Source organism: Stegodyphus dumicola, chromosome 8 (assembly GCF_044657685.1).
Source record: "Stegodyphus dumicola isolate Sdum_Otavi_A_Nest chromosome 8, ASM4465768v1".
In the NCBI taxonomy this organism is placed as follows: domain Eukaryota; kingdom Metazoa; phylum Arthropoda; class Arachnida; order Araneae; family Eresidae; genus Stegodyphus; species Stegodyphus dumicola.
In genome coordinates, this window is record NC_140775.1 from 97,160,550 (window position 1) to 97,179,831 (window position 19,282).

At 32.8% G+C, this 19,282-nt stretch overlaps 1 protein-coding gene and 1 long non-coding RNA gene across 29 annotated transcripts in view; one reads left to right on the forward strand and one right to left on the reverse strand.

Annotated features, from left to right (window-relative positions):
* Positions 1–19,282, forward strand: part of LOC118199817 (uncharacterized) — a 458,327-nt gene that overhangs the window by 102,012 nt on the left and 337,033 nt on the right. The gene's annotated exons all lie outside the window — the stretch shown is intronic.
* Positions 1,402–19,132, reverse strand: LOC118199816 (uncharacterized). The gene is made up of 2 exons (XR_004759992.2): positions 18,993–19,132; positions 1,402–1,734 (listed from the first exon to the last, which is right to left on the reverse strand). It is a non-coding gene; the product is annotated as an uncharacterized LOC118199816 (long non-coding RNA).

A 19,282-nucleotide genomic window follows, 5' to 3' on the forward strand; every position in this document is an offset into this window, starting at 1 on the left:
AAGCTAATGAAGAACTGATATTTGTTATTCTGAAGAAGTGTGCTTGATGTAATGCGATTCCGTTAAACAAGCCTAATAAAACATGACCGTCATTTTAAATTGAAATCACGATTAATTAATTAAATGTAAGTCGCAGCTACGAGTGCAACTCTTAAACTAGTAATTGTTTTCCTCTAAATCACTCTTTTGTCGAGATTAAATGTTTTCTGTTTACAAGTTGCGTTCCCTATTTTGCAATCCCGAATAAAAGTATGCTGAATTGAAAGAACACTAATACAGTAAAATTAAGCGTTAATTAAGATTGCTCATTCTTCATCGCTGTATACCAAGGACTGACTTGCAAAAAGGATTGATGGTCATTAAAGTGAATCATTAATTAATTAATCATTAGATAATGGCTCAATATTCCATCATCTTTTTATTTCTTTCAAAGTTTTACGTTAGATTGCCGGAATGCATATATCATGAATGCCCAAAATACTTACAACTGAGTATTTTGATTCAGTTGTAGAAACTTTCCAGAAAAATGTCAAATTTTATCAATTATAAAATTCTCTTAAATTTCTAGTTCTTTTTGAGAACCTAGACGCCTAGACGGGAAAGGGATCAGTTACTCTGACTGCCGTACCAAAGAGGACAGGCTCGAATTCCGGAGAAAGCATGGATGCAAATTGTCTCTCCCTTCATAGGAGGCAACGGAGGTCCACTCATTAGTTGCCTCCATAATAGAGTGACCAATTCTTTCGGCTTTAGAAATAGCTAATGCCTATAATGGTTAGCTGGCCATTGGTTGGCGGTTAGTTTATGAGGAATTCTTTTGTGTGATTGCTTCATGATTGGAATAACGCTAACTTGAAGTGATTTTATTTAATTTGGTAACTGGTTGAGTTTCATAAAAGTGCCATTGCGCAAAAGACAGTGTTTTATATTACATTCAGGTCATATGAGTCTACTGAATTTAAAAATTTTGCGTCAGATTTAACAGTCTAATGATATGAATGCGCTAATTTAGATCTCACAATTATTGGTTTGATATGGATGTCATATGAAATTGATCTAATAAAGATTTAATTGCATTGACAAACACTTGAAATTTAAAACTTCATTCTAAGCTAAAATATTTAGAATAGTGATATATTACTTTTCAATACAGTAGCTACAAATTGTAATTATGTTCTAAAAGTTTGTACAAAAATTCAAAGAACAAACCAAATTTTTCAGGATAAGCAACTGATGAAAATTAAATGAATTTATATATTCTATAATCATTTCTATATTCTATATCTGTTTGCAATCATTTGCCTCGTTCATGTGTATGTCTTCATTATTTAGGAATTAAAAACGAAACACTAATCTTTGAGTCATAAAATACAAAGTGACCCACATAAACGTATACTTAGATCGAGTTTTAGTATACCTCTGTTTTATTAGTCTATATGTAATACAAATGCACATGTAATGTGCTACATGGCATGTGTAATTGCAGCAGGTATTAGAACTGCAGTCTCCTGTAGCTCGTAAATACACATTTTTTTTAGCAAAGTCTGATTTCACTTCTTAGTAAATTTAAGTATTACGGCCTTAATTAGTGGTGTGATGTGAAATTTAGCTTGAAATTTTTGTTGACAAATTTTGAAGGATGTACACTTTATGACAAAAACTCTTTGCTTTATTATTAACATCTTCTTCATGCACAGTACATTTTCAGAAACTTGCTGACGAGTGCCCGCTGCCCTGAAAAAAATAGAAAAAAGGTAAAAAAGATAATCGCCAACAAAATTTACTTAAGCGCTGTTACCTTAGAATTAAAAAAACACAGAATTATGAAAAACAGGCTGCCCCTAACAATATCAGCGCAAATCAAATAATTTGACTCCATTCTGGTATACCTTTATTTAGAACACTCTGTCTTATTAAGTATTTATAGTGTTGTAAGAATTTATTATCTAAAATTGCACTGTATGCTATTGTACTGTTTTATTTATGATAAGCAATTAAATGTAAAAAAATTAATGATTATAAAGTAAATTATTATTTGCAAATATCTTTTTCTGAATGTATTAATATGCAAATATGCCTTCAGAAATTGTTATGAAGAAATGCAATGAAGTTAGCTTCGCATTTTTTTAGTACTTGCCAAACAAAAGTGCACAAAGCAACAATCGATTACAATTTATGAAAATTGTCACATTCTGTTTTTTTTTTTTTTAATTGTTCCTCAAATAAAGAAATTAAAAAAAATGCTAGTGACTCATTTTGATTTATTAGTTTGATTATTTTGATTTATTCATTTGATTATTAAAGACTAGACTATTAGTTAATTGACTAATAGTCCAGTCTTTTATTTAAACTATATGATACGATAGTATATAAGTTTATTTAATTTTTCATGAATGAAAGGGATTGTAAGTAGATCTAAAGCTGAAAAATTTGACATGCTTTATGTGGCACGCGGAATACTCACGAAAATTGAGAAGCATACATACATATATGCAGATTTTTTCATTATTTAATCTCTTTAAAAATAGTACAGTAGTTTAAAAATAGTACATATTTAATGGCAACAATTTGAAAAGTGACACAGTCACTTATAGTAATTTAAAGCAAAATCCCGTTTCGAAAATAATAGCGCATTTTGGCTAACTCCGTCTTGGGCTAAAAGAAAAAGAGAAAAAGTAGGGAAAAATATTATTTTCATGTATTACTAGTTACCAGAAATCAACCAAAATTTGTAAGGAACGTATAGAAACATTTCTAAATATAGCCCGAATGTTGAATTTGTAATGTAAATTTATAAGGTATAACTTTCATGTTAGAAAGACATGAATTTAAAAGCAGCAATTTTAAAAGCAGAAACGCTAAAATATGAAGTTTTGTATTTCAAAGAATTCATTTTAATATCCTTCCAAATGACTCCCTTTCTTCGAATAAAAGTTGTTTTTAATCACATAATTTTTGGTAACCTTTTCAATTTTTTTTTTAATTTTATGAACCAGGTTTTATCCCTAAGAGATCTAAGTTTTATCCCTAAGTAGGGTAATAAACAACTTAGTAATTATGATTTTCTTCGTGGAAATTTCGTTGTTTAGAAATCAAAATTCTACTTTAAATTACGAATTCTGTCTTTGCAACTTGAACTCATTATACCATCCCATCAATAATAAAGATATATAAATAATTAACAATTTAGTAATATGAAATGAATCAAGAAAATTTCAAGTATGAAAAAAGTAAAAAGGAAAAGATAAACGAGTTTGGATAGTTTGTTTTTATCTCTAACAAATTGGAGAACTACTCTTTTAGTCCCCTATTGTTTGTTTCTGTCCCCTTCTCCCTCTTTGATTCTGTATTCTTTTTTCCTTCCCCTTCCTGTCATATGGGTTGTATAACACAACCCACATGACAAGGTGTAAAGGTAAAAACAATATCCTTTAATATGTAATAAATTTTTAAAACAATGGGCGGTTTATATATCCTTGAAGGCATTCTCATAAATATATTTCGATTATTATAAAAATTGATATATATGAGTAAAGTGACTTGATTTAATCAGGGTAGTTTTTATTTTAAATACTGTGCTCTGATTTCAAACATGGATTTTTGAAATTGCTTTTTTCTTCCTTGTATGAAGGAAGTATTGTAATCGCGAAAAATTTCGGATATCATATTTCGACGGAAATATTCATTTTGACCGTTCCGAATCGGTTTGGACGATTTTTCTAGCGTGACATCTGTACGTGCGTAGAGAACTCTTTTTCAAAACGAATTGTAAAAGGGATTCAAAAGGAAATATTTCGGTGATGTCTCTACTGATCTACATATGTATGTATCTCGCATAGCTCAAAACGAATAGCCTTAGAACTTTTAAATTTCATTATCTCTCTCTCTCTCTCTCTCTATATATATATATATATATTATATAGATGTATATATATATTATATATATATATATATATATATATATATATATATGAGTTCTATATAAGTCCTACAATCATGGCCATACTCGTACTAGCACGGCCTTTATCTAAAAACTAAAACTATTGCAATTTTTTTTTTAATTTTTTAAATCAAAAATTCAAAATAATATGTTAATACCTGAATAAATATGTTGCAGGAAACATATAAAAGTTATTTTTGTGTGGATGTTTTAAATGGGAATATTTCTCTTAATATTATATTTGACATTTGACAACTGACGTCAGTTAAATTATAGGCCATTATGCATTATAAAATTTTACGCTACTAAAATTTCTATAAACTTATTTTGGTATGTAGTTGTTTACCCTTTGCCATGGATGCAAATGCGCTCATTTAAATACAGTGCACCTTCTCTGAGACGACCAGCCGTGGTACCAGATGATTTTACGCTCAATACTGATGTTAATTTATGTTCTCGGAAGTAATGGGTATTTTTATGCAATGATCACAAGAAGTTCTGTTATGCATGAGCTATTCCACGAGTATCGAAATCGGTATAAGAATACAATTCAAACATTTACTTGTTTTACACAGCAACAGGATATACAATGTCATTTATTTTAACAATACAATTTCCTTCAGCTTCTTATTTTCTAAACACATTTCTCAAATATGCTGGATTATCTGTGCACAATACTTCCAGTTTGCATTACTTCTTGGAACATTAGCTACAATAGTTTCCTGCAATGATACCATGAATTACATGTTCCGAGGTTTATTTAGATAGCTCCCAGTAAACATAGTCACATATTTTTAAGTCGAGTATATTCCAGCCATAGAACGTCTTTATCGTGAGAAATCACACGAGCAGGAAACATAGTCATAGAATGTTTTGACAGTATGATTTTTGCTTTACCTTGCAGAAACCTTGGTCTCTGCAAATTATCAGTTTTACCTACTTTTGCTATTGAAAATCGTCAGATTTTGTGAGGAACTCAAAAAAATGTGTTGTCAAAAGTGAAAAAGGAATAACACAATTACTATAAATCGAGGATGGGCAAAGGCCGTTTCGTGGCCGGAGTGGGACCCTTTTAATTATTTAATCTGGCCCGTTATGAAATCCTGTGTAATGATATTCCCATCTCTTTTGCACACGATTCTGTGCGCAAACTACCGAAACAAGCACACCCCAGCGACTTATCCGCTCAACCAATAGAAATGAAATTTCATATATTGTTATTTGTAGATATCCGCTTGATATTGTGATTATTTAAAGAAATAGAGCTTTGATGGTTACAGTTACAGGAAAAAGATTTCGAAATTTTTGAAGAGCAACATAATTTTTTTTAAAGCACAAATTGATCAGAGCATTGTAAAAACATCGTGCGTTGGAACGATATACGATTAACTAAAACTGCCAGCCTAAAGCATTTGCAAGCAAGAGTATTGTAAAGAACCAATGACAACACAAGAAAAGGGACAGGAAAAAAAATCTTCTGTTGGAATTACAAGTTTTCTATGTGCCCGCTTTTGCAGATGACAACATTGGAAGACTGTTGATAACAATGATAAATATAACATGGCAGAATGAATCTTTATAACTTCACGTTTTTGTGGCATCTTTCAATTCTGACAAATGTTGTGAATTTGCTGCATATACCTTAGATTTGAAATAACACTAGAACGAGAAATCCATCGGAGTGAGGTTGGGGGCATCACTGTAGCCATAAAACTTCAAAATTACAGGAGAAGACACCGAAGTGCTGTTTCAGGACTTGCCAAACACATGTAGCGACGCGTGAAAAGCAACATGTTGCATCCATACGCTGCCATTACGACATTTCGCTGCTGCAATTCTGGAATTACGTAATCCTGCAACATTGTTGTATATCGGGCTATTGTGATGGAGCGCATTTTCATTCATGTGGAAGTGGAGTTTTCGAAGAAATAGGGACTGAAAACGAATGTACTTGTGACGCCACACACAGTCACAGTCACTTTAGCTTCGTGTAAGGGCACTGGTGCTAGTGGCGCTAATTTCCGTCATCCCAATTCTTGCAGTTTAAGTTTATATTTAAGGAGAAATGCATCTTATCTGTCCAATAATATTCGCAGCGGCCACCTGCTATTTTCATCTTATCTGATAAGGAATGATGATGATCTCTTTTTTACCGATGTTTTATGTGTGTTAACCTAATTTGAATAAATACTAATGAACACTCGAGATTTCACGCCTCAGATTAAGTATACGTTAGCTAATAATTGTTTTTTGAACACAGTGTTTGTAATAAAAATATAATATTTGCAAAATTATAATTAGTAAAAGTATTTGATTTATCATCTATGCCTTTTTTTTACTTCATTTTCCTTGAAATTTACGTGTGTGTTTTATATTTCTTTGACTGATCCACATGCAGTGTCGTCGTTACACCGTGTGAGGCTTATGTAAATTAAAATTTAATAAAATATGAAATTAAGTGCATAAGAGGCTATTTTAAATTGTATTTTTTTTTTTAAGAAATTTACGCCGCGAAAAATGTTTTCCTCCGCGTTCCCTAGTCGTGACCTGGCAAACAATAGGTACTTCTCAAAAGACCGTCACATAGTCACCATCTCACTTTGCGGTCTGCATGGCTCATAGTTAAAAAAAAAAAAAAGACCCTAAAAAAGACCCTTTTGGTTCATGGTTAAAAGTATTTTCCCACCTCTGTTATAGACAATAACACTTATAATAACGATATTATAAATAACGCTCTATTTTAAAACGGGGTCCATAGGTTTGGTTTTCAATTTCGGATTCACTCATTCATCCTTAAAAAAATCTGATTAATTAGAGTGTGGGTACAGAGAGTTACAGGGTTGTTTTCTCTTTGGTGGGAACATGGACAGGGAGAAAAATTTTTGAAATCAATTATACTGAAAATGCAAATATCTTGAAAGTTTTATATTCGATTAGAAGAAGAGGGTAACTGTGCTCAGTGTTGTCCTGGACTTCCATCTAGTTTTTTTCGCAACTAATATTCCTTCCACCATTGTTCTAGGTGTTAACCTTTCCTCAATTTGTTTATCTAACTATTTCCCTTGCGAAACACAAGCTAACTAGCCTTTACAGTAATAGACGTCTTAATGTTCGATGTTATCATTTTATTCGGTTTGTGATTTTTAACGAGCCTGACGATTTCCTGACATGCTCCTTCACACTGCGAATATGAGACAGATCAAATTCGTCGTAATATATGGCGATCGTCACATATGCGAAACCGTTATTATCAATCTTGCCTTACTAAAAAATATCAGTCTACTTGTGGTTGCCAAGATACGCCTAGTACTTCCGTGCTGCATAGTTAATTCTTATGAATTTCAGGTTTTTAGGATGTCTACCTTCATAGTCTTTCTTCCGAGTAATAACAATAAATATAACATGGGAGTTAAATAAATGAATTTACATTTCATTTTGTGTGCAGTAGATGATAGTATTAAACAAGCTAACTACGTTTTCACTGCAATAAAAAATTCCGTAATTAAGGAATCTTTTCTCTCTTAAAACTCATTTAATCAAAAGTAGTTAATCTAAATCTAGTAACTAAGGTAATGATTGCCTTTGTCTTCTAATGTCATTAGCAAGAAACAAAATCAAAACTATCATGAAATAGTAATTTATGAAATCTTAATGTTTCACAAAAGCGTCAACTAAATGAATAAATCGAACTGCCAATGTTAAGTTTCCTTAATTTAGCAGTCTTAGGTAAGGCTATATTGTGTTTCCTTCAATCAACCTCAGCAACTGAAAGAATATTTCTGCTTGTTCGTCGTTTACAGTTTCTAAATTATTATTGAAATGGTAAGGGTATGAATGTAGAAAATAAAAATTTCGAAGTTCTGCATCCTAACTTACAAGTTCTTGAACCACTTATAATTTTCTGCTTTACTATTTCCCAGAAATTTATGCACCGTTGCACTATAGATCATCCAGTCCGTTCAGCTTAGTGTCATTTAATTTATTATGAACGTTTCTATTTACTAAAAGTCTGCGAATTTAGACACATAGGAATTTTCTCTCTTTCACTTTCATGTCACTATGCTTTGGAAACTGACTTCTGAATTGGGTAAAACTCTTTTCATTCTTGCCCATGTCTTTATCAAAGGTTTTCATTAGGCCTAATTATAGAAGTACTTGTAATAATTTTAGATTTAAATTGGTTTTACTAGTTGAACATATTTAATATTATCTTGCTATGATTTATCTTGATGGTCTGTTTTTCATGGTGTAGTGTGGCTCAGTTGCTCGATATTACACAAGCAAAGGAAAAATATAATTTTGTAAAATCTTCTCGTAGTTCCAGGAATTTCGCAAACATCTTTAAATCTGCACGAATTTTCCAACCGTAAATTTTGCAGCGAATCGCTTCTAATAACAGATTTCCATTCCGCGTACTTCATTTCTTTCGTCATGTTTCTGATCTGTAACAGCACTGTTAGGTTTTGATGAATTTATAAAGAACCTTCATTCTGCAAAAAAAGTGAGGTTGCTTTTTTTTTTACCAGTCTTTAGAATGTGTATTTTTGCATTTATTGGAGACAAATTGAAGCAGTTTTTTTAACTTACTTCTAAATGTGTAAGTATATTGGTTTCATAATGATGGAGGGAGAAGAATGAAATCCCAGAAAGAAGGATTTTTACTGGGAAATGAAAAAACGTAGTTGAATAATGTATGAGTTATTTTAAAGCACATCTTACAGTAAATAAGATAAGCAAGTAATTTAAATTATAGTTCATTATTATACGATAAGTTTTATTGTTAGAAATTAAGTGAACTATTTGATTTTCTTTAGCAATAACACTGTGAAAGGGGTTTCACTATGAAATGGGGAGTGGTGAAACAACTTAATTCTGCTATGTATCAACAGCTTTGCTGACTTAAAATGCCTGTTTTCACCCATGTAGTAATTGTTTTGTTAATTAGAGTAATTAATGAGTTTCCTCTAAGCTGAACTTGCGCGCAGCAACACACTATTTTCTCTAAAACTGCTGTTATCTCCCTTGCAAACTCAGTCGATTTTTGGACTATTGTTGGTAATCTAGATTACCAACAATAATAATAGAGTAATTAATGAGTTTCCTCTAAGCTGAACTTGCGCGCAGCAACACACTATTTTCTCTAAAACTGCTGTTATCTCCCTTGCAAACTCAGTCGATTTTTGGACTATTGTTGGTAATCTAGATTACCAACAATAATAATAGAGTAATTAATGAGTTTCCTCTAAGCTGAACTTGCGCGCAGCAACACACTATTTTCTCTAAAACTGCTGTTATCTCCCTTGCAAACTCAGTCGATTTTTGGACTATTGTTGGTAATCTAGATTACCAACAATAATAATAGAGTAATTAATGAGTTTCCTCTAAGCTGAACTTGCGCGCAGCAACACACTATTTTCTCTAAAACTGCTGTTATCTCCCTTGCAAACTCAGTCGATTTTTGGACTATTGTTGGTAATCTAGATTACCAACAATAATAATAGAGTAATTAATGAGTTTCCTCTAAGCTGAACTTGCGCGCAGCAACACACTATTTTCTCTAAAACTGCTGTTATCTCCCTTGCAAACTCAGTCGATTTTTGGACTATTGTTGGTAATCTAGATTACCAACAATAATAATAGAGTAATTAATGAGTTTCCTCTAAGCTGAACTTGCGCGCAGCAACACACTATTTTCTCTAAAACTGCTGTTATCTCCCTTGCAAACTCAGTCGATTTTTGGACTATTGTTGGTAATCTAGATTACCAACAATAATAATAGAGTAATTAATGAGTTTCCTCTAAGCTGAACTTGCGCGCAGCAACACACTATTTTCTCTAAAACTGCTGTTATCTCCCTTGCAAACTCAGTCGATTTTTGGACTATTGTTGGTAATCTAGATTACCAACAATAATAATAGAGTAATTAATGAGTTTCCTCTAAGCTGAACTTGCGCGCAGCAACACACTATTTTCTCTAAAACTGCTGTTATCTCCCTTGCAAACTCAGTCGATTTTTGGACTATTGTTGGTAATCTAGATTACCAACAATAATAATAGAGTAATTAATGAGTTTCCTCTAAGCTGAACTTGCGCGCAGCAACACACTATTTTCTCTAAAACTGCTGTTATCTCCCTTGCAAACTCAGTCGATTTTTGGACTATTGTTGGTAATCTAGATTACCAACAATAATAATAGAGTAATTAATGAGTTTCCTCTAAGCTGAACTTGCGCGCAGCAACACACTATTTTCTCTAAAACTGCTGTTATCTCCCTTGCAAACTCAGTCGATTTTTGGACTATTGTTGGTAATCTAGATTACCAACAATAATAATAGAGTAATTAATGAGTTTCCTCTAAGCTGAACTTGCGCGCAGCAACACACTATTTTCTCTAAAACTGCTGTTATCTCCCTTGCAAACTCAGTCGATTTTTGGACTATTGTTGGTAATCTAGATTACCAACAATAATAATAGAGTAATTAATGAGTTTCCTCTAAGCTGAACTTGCGCGCAGCAACACACTATTTTCTCTAAAACTGCTGTTATCTCCCTTGCAAACTCAGTCGATTTTTGGACTATTGTTGGTAATCTAGATTACCAACAATAATAATAGAGTAATTAATGAGTTTCCTCTAAGCTGAACTTGCGCGCAGCAACACACTATTTTCTCTAAAACTGCTGTTATCTCCCTTGCAAACTCAGTCGATTTTTGGACTATTGTTGGTAATCTAGATTACCAACAATAATAATAGAGTAATTAATGAGTTTCCTCTAAGCTGAACTTGCGCGCAGCAACACACTATTTTCTCTAAAACTGCTGTTATCTCCCTTGCAAACTCAGTCGATTTTTGGACTATTGTTGGTAATCTAGATTACCAACAATAATAATAGAGTAATTAATGAGTTTCCTCTAAGCTGAACTTGCGCGCAGCAACACACTATTTTCTCTAAAACTGCTGTTATCTCCCTTGCAAACTCAGTCGATTTTTGGACTATTGTTGGTAATCTAGATTACCAACAATAATAATAGAGTAATTAATGAGTTTCCTCTAAGCTGAACTTGCGCGCAGCAACACACTATTTTCTCTAAAACTGCTGTTATCTCCCTTGCAAACTCAGTCGATTTTTGGACTATTGTTGGTAATCTAGATTACCAACAATAATAATAGAGTAATTAATGAGTTTCCTCTAAGCTGAACTTGCGCGCAGCAACACACTATTTTCTCTAAAACTGCTGTTATCTCCCTTGCAAACTCAGTCGATTTTTGGACTATTGTTGGTAATCTAGATTACCAACAATAATAATAGAGTAATTAATGAGTTTCCTCTAAGCTGAACTTGCGCGCAGCAACACACTATTTTCTCTAAAACTGCTGTTATCTCCCTTGCAAACTCAGTCGATTTTTGGACTATTGTTGGTAATCTAGATTACCAACAATAATAATAGAGTAATTAATGAGTTTCCTCTAAGCTGAACTTGCGCGCAGCAACACACTATTTTCTCTAAAACTGCTGTTATCTCCCTTGCAAACTCAGTCGATTTTTGGACTATTGTTGGTAATCTAGATTACCAACAATAATAATAGAGTAATTAATGAGTTTCCTCTAAGCTGAACTTGCGCGCAGCAACACACTATTTTCTCTAAAACTGCTGTTATCTCCCTTGCAAACTCAGTCGATTTTTGGACTATTGTTGGTAATCTAGATTACCAACAATAATAATAGAGTAATTAATGAGTTTCCTCTAAGCTGAACTTGCGCGCAGCAACACACTATTTTCTCTAAAACTGCTGTTATCTCCCTTGCAAACTCAGTCGATTTTTGGACTATTGTTGGTAATCTAGATTACCAACAATAATAATAGAGTAATTAATGAGTTTCCTCTAAGCTGAACTTGCGCGCAGCAACACACTATTTTCTCTAAAACTGCTGTTATCTCCCTTGCAAACTCAGTCGATTTTTGGACTATTGTTGGTAATCTAGATTACCAACAATAATAATAGAGTAATTAATGAGTTTCCTCTAAGCTGAACTTGCGCGCAGCAACACACTATTTTCTCTAAAACTGCTGTTATCTCCCTTGCAAACTCAGTCGATTTTTGGACTATTGTTGGTAATCTAGATTACCAACAATAATAATAGAGTAATTAATGAGTTTCCTCTAAGCTGAACTTGCGCGCAGCAACACACTATTTTCTCTAAAACTGCTGTTATCTCCCTTGCAAACTCAGTCGATTTTTGGACTATTGTTGGTAATCTAGATTACCAACAATAATAATAGAGTAATTAATGAGTTTCCTCTAAGCTGAACTTGCGCGCAGCAACACACTATTTTCTCTAAAACTGCTGTTATCTCCCTTGCAAACTCAGTCGATTTTTGGACTATTGTTGGTAATCTAGATTACCAACAATAATAATAGAGTAATTAATGAGTTTCCTCTAAGCTGAACTTGCGCGCAGCAACACACTATTTTCTCTAAAACTGCTGTTATCTCCCTTGCAAACTCAGTCGATTTTTGGACTATTGTTGGTAATCTAGATTACCAACAATAATAATAGAGTAATTAATGAGTTTCCTCTAAGCTGAACTTGCGCGCAGCAACACACTATTTTCTCTAAAACTGCTGTTATCTCCCTTGCAAACTCAGTCGATTTTTGGACTATTGTTGGTAATCTAGATTACCAACAATAATAATAGAGTAATTAATGAGTTTCCTCTAAGCTGAACTTGCGCGCAGCAACACACTATTTTCTCTAAAACTGCTGTTATCTCCCTTGCAAACTCAGTCGATTTTTGGACTATTGTTGGTAATCTAGATTACCAACAATAATAATAGAGTAATTAATGAGTTTCCTCTAAGCTGAACTTGCGCGCAGCAACACACTATTTTCTCTAAAACTGCTGTTATCTCCCTTGCAAACTCAGTCGATTTTTGGACTATTGTTGGTAATCTAGATTACCAACAATAATAATAGAGTAATTAATGAGTTTCCTCTAAGCTGAACTTGCGCGCAGCAACACACTATTTTCTCTAAAACTGCTGTTATCTCCCTTGCAAACTCAGTCGATTTTTGGACTATTGTTGGTAATCTAGATTACCAACAATAATAATAGAGTAATTAATGAGTTTCCTCTAAGCTGAACTTGCGCGCAGCAACACACTATTTTCTCTAAAACTGCTGTTATCTCCCTTGCAAACTCAGTCGATTTTTGGACTATTGTTGGTAATCTAGATTACCAACAATAATAATAGAGTAATTAATGAGTTTCCTCTAAGCTGAACTTGCGCGCAGCAACACACTATTTTCTCTAAAACTGCTGTTATCTCCCTTGCAAACTCAGTCGATTTTTGGACTATTGTTGGTAATCTAGATTACCAACAATAATAATAGAGTAATTAATGAGTTTCCTCTAAGCTGAACTTGCGCGCAGCAACACACTATTTTCTCTAAAACTGCTGTTATCTCCCTTGCAAACTCAGTCGATTTTTGGACTATTGTTGGTAATCTAGATTACCAACAATAATAATAGAGTAATTAATGAGTTTCCTCTAAGCTGAACTTGCGCGCAGCAACACACTATTTTCTCTAAAACTGCTGTTATCTCCCTTGCAAACTCAGTCGATTTTTGGACTATTGTTGGTAATCTAGATTACCAACAATAATAATAGAGTAATTAATGAGTTTCCTCTAAGCTGAACTTGCGCGCAGCAACACACTATTTTCTCTAAAACTGCTGTTATCTCCCTTGCAAACTCAGTCGATTTTTGGACTATTGTTGGTAATCTAGATTACCAACAATAATAATAGAGTAATTAATGAGTTTCCTCTAAGCTGAACTTGCGCGCAGCAACACACTATTTTCTCTAAAACTGCTGTTATCTCCCTTGCAAACTCAGTCGATTTTTGGACTATTGTTGGTAATCTAGATTATTTCTGGTAATTCTGATCAGTGGGTTAGAATATCAAAAGTTTTAAACATTTTATAGCTAATAAATATTCTGATGTAAATGGTGAGGCAAAACTTAATACAGGAAAGAATGCGTTAGTTAATCTTCCTAAGGGAGGTTGTACAACATTTTATTTGGCTTTATTAAAAAACAACAACAATTTTTTTTAGAGTCGATTACAGTTGAAAATTCAACTCTTTGTAGATTTTACTGTATCAAATTTTGTTTTCAAGTGTTCCACCTTTCAAGTCCAGTTAGGGATTTTTTCTTATCCTTTTTACATCATATTTTCCATCGTACGATCTTTTACTTGACATTCTGATGGCCTGTTATGTTGCTGAAAAGTGTGAAAAATTAAAAGTACTGTTAAACCCAAACTAGGCGACAATGTAAACAGATTTTGAACAAGTGTATTAACAGCGCCGCCCCTGGTGGCCGATCTACAAACTAATAATGGCTGATTCAAAGATCCCGGGAGTTGCTGGGCCACAGGTTTAGCTGGATTTAAAAAGTGCAGTCTGTGTTAAATCTCATTTTACTGTTCAGACGCATTGCTATAGGTTGACAGCTTTTGTTAGCTTACTTAAGAGACAGCCCTCTTCTGGCTTCACCATGCGCTTCTGCAATCGCATATACATAATTGGAACAATTATGCTAATTTTCTATCAGTTTTTTAGTTTTGTAGTTTCCTGCTATTTTTTAGTTCTGTTATAAATAATTTGTCAAACTCAGACATTTTGTGCAAAGTTCAGGTACGCAAGTTTACGTTTAAATATTGTTGCCTTTTAATGCAATTTATGCTTAAGGCTAGCGAGATTAGTTCCTTCATGAGGAAGCACTTGTCGCTTCGGAGGTTGTTCCTGCCCTACTGTCTGACTATGGCTTGAGAGCTTTCCTAAGTGCAAAATAAAATTAAAATCCTTCTCGTGAAAGTTAGGGAAGCTTGTTGAGACATCCTGGCCTACAATAAGTAGTGTAGTGGAAGAAGAAGAAGTGAGAGTTAAACTAATTCTAGTTATTTAGTTGATTAAGTTAAACGTGTAAATTACAACCGTTTTTCAGACTAATCTGTAACATCTGCTATATGTTTAAAATAATTTAGTTTTGTCAATTACCATAAAAACAAAATGTTACATTTGATCTATGCGGTGAATTTTCACCACTAGAATGTCTAACTGTCAAATAAACAGGCAAAGAATTAAAAGTCTGTATTGTACCTCACTACTCGTGAGTGTTTAAATTAAAATATATAAGCATAAGTTTAGCAGCCAGTCTGGAATTGGTTTAAAACTCAAAACTTCCTTCCACAAAGAGTATAAATGCAAAAAATAAAATCTAATTTGACTAGAGACTACAAAATTGCCTAGACATCGACATAATTTCAAATATACACTTACCAAAACAAGATCTAACTTCATTCTAAAGCATTCACGGCCGGGCCAGCATTAGCATCAGCAACAGAGTTTGTTAGAATGAGCAAAGCAGCGGCCAAGCTCTCATACTCTTATTGGTAAATCTCTAAACTTTATAGTAAAACTGCTTGCCATTCAGATTTACATAAATTTTGTAATGAGCGAACGTCGTGGGGAAAAGAGGCAGAAAAGGAGAGTTAAATTAATTAACATTTCTTTAGCAAAACATAAATGCCACAAGTTGATGAAATTTTTAAAATTTATTTATTTATTCATTTTTTTCCCTGTAAATAATTTCAAATTTTACCATAAGTTACAACTGAAATCAACTTTTAGTTGTTTAGTATTTTTGTAAATTATTTATTCTTTTGCTGGTGATAACTTGCTTTATTGCCGTTACTTCAAAATGGTGATTAATGTCAAGAGGAAAGATATGTCATTATTCGGTTACTATACCGAATTATTTTAACAGCAGCATTGCAAATAACGTGATTATTGTAAAAAAATTCAAGTAAGTAACCTTTGGGAACAAAGTAAGATTAACTTTTTCTACAGATAAACAAAATAAAACTTAGGAGTTCATGATAAAGAATGCTGTGTACTAAAGTCAGAAGTTTAAAATATTCGCTCTCGCTGAAAACACTATTTGCACTCATGGCAGCAGTTTTACCCCAACTTCAGATGTTGATCTGTACATATAGTGATCTGAGTGGCGTTACATACCCAGAAAATTACAAGTATCCTTTTTCTGTAAAAAAGACTCAAACCATCTATCATGTTTTAAGTTTCAAATTCTATAAAATCAGCTGTCAGATATTGTAAACATGATAGTTTCTTACATTAATCAGAGGTGGTCTATTTAGGAGGTGATCGCCCTGGAAGAATTCAGTATATTTGATTTCACAGTCTGTGCCTTGACTTTCTTTCAATGAATTTTTTAACTTGAAACTAATTATTAAACTCGCAATTGTTTGAAATCATTTCAGGTATTAAATTTGAACCTAAAACAAAAATCAGATTCCTTTTTTTTTTTTTTTTTTTTTAAATTTTTAATGGTAAAAAAGCTCTTCTTTTAGGTTTAGGCTTTGAAATTTGAATTTTTTAGACCGAAAACTTTATTTATTTAGTTGCTTCGATATTGCTGTGTTTTACTGACTGTCAATAAAATAAATTCAAGAAGAATATAATAGGCTTTTTATATACTTTTTTCATATTTAATATTTATATGTAATTGTTTTCTGCAATATAAAAAATCTCTAATATATTATTCTTTATTGGACATGCATTAACAATCAGTATAATGTCATATGTGATCAGTTTTGACAACCAACAAGATGAAAACATGTCCCAACTCTTATTAAAAGAAGAAAATTCTCTCAATCATGTAATAAACGCCTATCAAAGAAAAACAAAATGATTGAGATTAAGATCTTAATCATCGAGATCTTGATATCTTATTAATGCTTCCAGGGTCACCTTACATGTCGTCTTGACATTTCCTCTCTCAGTTGGTAGTCCTTAATTCAGAATACGTAGTTTGAGGCCGTGGCTGAATCTTGTAAGCCATCAATATTCTTCTTCAACTATATTTAGCATGTCAGAACTGTCCTAACCTACGTTTTGCTGCTTTGACGTCTTCGATCAATCAAAAGGCCATACAACAAGTGTTCAGAGATTAAGCGGAAAGATGTCCATTCTTTTGATGACGCGGGGTGGTTCACGGGGTGTTATCGGTGGATGACTTGACAAACCGATGCAACGAAGTTCACTGCAGCTGGACGACACAGTTCCCCGCAAAAAAAACAACTAAGTCGAAAGAAGCAGATGCTTCCATAATTGTGCATAATTGAAGATGACAGTACGGTGACAAGTGTTGAGAAAGGTCGTAGTTGATTCTGTCGCAGTTGGGGAGGCATTGTTGTTAGTTTAAAGTAAGCTTCTCTTCGAATCAATCATTCCGACACGTTTGTTTCTAGTATTAGTAACTGCATATCCGTTTCGCGAAAGCGTGCGTTAGAAGGGAAAAATCGTGAAAAAATTAGACTTCTCATTTTGCCATCGATTATTTATGCTTCTCAATGGAATATTAGGGGAAAAAAAAAAAAAAAAAAAATCTGGATTTTCTTTAGATTTTTTTTCTTTGTGTGGTTTACCTCTTGAATTATAATTTAAGAATTAGCAGTATTAGAATTATCTTATCATCACAGTAGTATTAGCAACATTTTCCCTTCAGTAATATTATTCCATCATATTTCTTTCAGTAAGTCACGATCTTCTTCCTCTTATTATTATTTTCCTTTATAGCGCAGCTATAAAGAATTAATTAACTGATCTACAATCATAGAATTTTTTAGAGAAATGTTATGAGAGATGTCAACAGTCATGGAATTTTAGAAGATGGCGCTCATATAATATTTTTAAATGGTAAAATGCGTGAAATCATTCGGTTTTACATCATTAGACATCATAAAAGAAATCACATTATTATTATTATTATTATTATTATTATTATTATTATTATTATTTAATTCTCCAACATTTAACAGCTATAACAGCCGAAAGCTACTGCATATTCTTTTATTCTTATTACCGAGTTTTGTTGAGATATTTTAACCTCAAATGCATGCTGTAAGTTCAAGTAACTTTTCCTCTAGCAGCACCTTTCCTCCTCTAGCACAGTCTCTCGAAAGGACTTTCGTCTCGCCGTGTACTTTGAGTGTCCCCTTGCTTCAGAGATATTGTATGCTTACAAGCATCCATATGCTTTGTTTTTTTCTGGTTTTTGTAATTTTTAGGTTTTAGTTTCACATTTTTTTAATCCTTATTTTGCGTATTTATAAGTTATTTTGAAATTTATTAGTTTTATTTCTTTTGGGTCTTTGTGTAAAATTGGTTCTAAATTTTTTACTTATATATATATATATATATATATATACTTTTTTAAAGATCGTAGTATTTTGTAACTGACGATTTAAAAGTAATTTTCGCGTTTTTTCCCCACCTTTTGTGACCTCTTTTCTAAAAATTGAGCAAAATTCAGTTTTTAAAATACAGAGGTTGAACACGCTTCGTTTGAAAGAAAGTTGCGTGTGGTGTATGATGATATAAAATGGGAAATTTTGTGATGATAAAATAGCCTATGAGAGTAGAAAAATATCAAAAATTCGTAAAATTCACATGAAATATTAAATAACAAGAAACAAATTTGAAATTTAAAAATCAGCGTTTGTGGTGTACTGTCTTTCTATAGAACGATGAATTTACATACTTTTTATAACAATGGAGGTAAGAAAACCGATTTATTTGCTATATATATATATATATATATTTGTGAATATAGAAAAACTTTTAATTAACTTTTGATAGTTATTAACATTTTCTATACTTTTTCTTGTTCAATTTATAGTAAAAAATAACCTAAATTTAAATAAATATAAATGTATCTCTCAAGCTTTGAAATGAAGGGGGGGATCATTTGATCATTTAGCACTGGTGAAAGGGGCGCATGGAGCAAAAAAGGTTGAGAACCTGTGAATTAAAGGATAGTTTTAGAATTTTCTCTCATATGCTTGTGATGCGCCATTTGGCATGGTTACTTTTTGCCGTATTTAACTCTGAAGCTAAGATTAAAAAAATGAGAAGTTGTAAATAGAATTCTGTTACTTAAAAGTGGGAAATTAAAATCATTACCACGTGTGAAATCAATGTAGGCCAAAAATGATCCTTCATCAGCAGATGTTCCAGATAAGTGATGCCAGGATATCAAAAGCCTAGAATTAAGTGCCGGTCATAAATATTTGACGAACTAACACAATTAGAATCGACTTTTTTCCTTTAATAGTAGGAACGGGGGGTGCAAAAAACAATTTGGCGTTTGATTGGTGGATTATCGTCGCGTGCACGTGTGCATTCTGGGAGATGATTTGCCCTTGAAGCTGGCGCGCCCACTGACCACGTGATCAAATAATTGTCTCCAGCAC